We start from the raw sequence: 1,772 nt of genomic DNA, 5'->3' as shown, positions 1-1,772 counted from the left end.
ATGGCGCCACGTCAATCACGGGCCGCCGCCGCTCCCCATTGGGGGGCCGGTAACCAAGAGGCGTGTTCATTGCCCTTCTGATTGGACTCTCCAAAGCGTAAACGTGGAGCATCCTGTCAATCAAATCCACCGGCCGGAAGAGGGCCCCAATGTCTGTCAATCAAACTACTAACCGGAAACAGAACCCCACAACCATCAATCAAACTCAGTCTGCCCAATTGAATGGACAGGAGGTCACAGCGGCTGCGGATGGGTCCGCGCGCTAGCTGCCATTCAGCAATGAGCGGGATGCGGACGGTGATTGGACCGAATGCATGCGATTGGACCCACCCACTTTAACGGCAATAATCAACCGTTGGAGAGGGGGCGTGACAGTGAGGGGAGTGTGGGGGCGGGGAGGAGGGACAGCGGGGCGTGCGGAGGGGGCGTGGTGAGGGAAAGGGGAAACGAGGGAGGGTGTGGGTACGGGGGGAAGGCCGGGACGCCGGGGCGCCGGGACGCCGGGACAGGGCAAGGAGTGAATTCCAAAGACTCACAACTTGCTTTTTTTTAAAAAGGATCATTTGTGGATGTGGGCAGTGCTAGCGGGGCCAACATTTATTGTCCATTCCTAGTTGCCCTTAAGAACGTAGTGGTGAGCTGCCTTCTTAAATTCCTGCAGTCCACCTGCTGTGGATTAACCCAAAATACCGTTAGGGAGGAAATTCCAGGATTTTGACCCAGCGACAGTGAAGGAACGGTGATATATTTCCACGTCAGGATGGCGAGGTGGTGGAGGGATTGGATGCTCGTGAATGCAGTGCCAATCAAGTGGGCTGCTTTGTCCAGGATGGTGTCAAGCTTCTTGAGTGTTGCTGGGGCTGCAGCCATCCAGGCAAGCGGGGAATATTCGATCACAGTCCTGACTTGTGCCTTGTAGCTGATGGCTTTGGGCAATCAGGAGGTGAGTTGCCACAGTATTCCTAGCCTCTGAACTGCTCTTGTATCCACAGTGTTAATGTGGTGAGACCAGTTGAGTTTCTGGTCAATGGTAACCCCAGGATGTTGATCGTGGGAGAGTCAGTGATGGTAACAGCATGTCAAGTGGCCTTGGTTAAATTGTATCTTATTGATGATGGTCATAGCCTGGCATTTGTGTGGCACAGATATTACTTGCCACTTGTCAACCCAAGCCTGGATATTGTCCAGATCTTGTTACATTTGAACATGGACTTCTTCAGTATCTGAGGAGTCATGAATGGTGCTGAATATTGTGCAATCATCAGTGAACATGTTGGGGCGGCTCAGTGGTTAGCACTGCTGCTTCACAGCGCCTGGAACCGGGATTGAATTCACCCTCAGGTGACTGTCTGTGTGGAGTTTGCATATTCTCCCCATGTCTGCGTGGGTTTCCATCGGGTGCTCCGGTTTCCACCCACAGATCAAAGATATGCAGACTTGGTGGATTGGCTATGCTAAACTGCCCATTGTGTTCAGGGATGTATAGATTAGGTATGTTAACCATGGGAAATGCAGGGTTACAGTAAAGGGTAGCGGGATAGGTCTGGGTGGGCTGCTCTTTGGAGAGTCGGTGTGGACTTGTTCATCTGAAGTGCCTTTTTCCACACTGTAGGGATTCTATTCCATGATTCTATGTAAGGTCATTGGTGAAGCAGCTGAAGTTGGGTGGGCCAATGACACTATCCTGAGGAACTCCTGCAGTGATGTCCTGGATCTGAGTGAACTAACCTCCAAAAACCATGACCCCATCTTCCTAAGTGCCAAGTATGACT

This window comes from Rhincodon typus, chromosome 29 (assembly GCF_021869965.1).
Source record: "Rhincodon typus isolate 14 chromosome 29, sRhiTyp1.1, whole genome shotgun sequence".
NCBI classification, from domain to species: domain Eukaryota; kingdom Metazoa; phylum Chordata; class Chondrichthyes; order Orectolobiformes; family Rhincodontidae; genus Rhincodon; species Rhincodon typus.
This window is presented reverse-complemented; position numbering follows the sequence as displayed.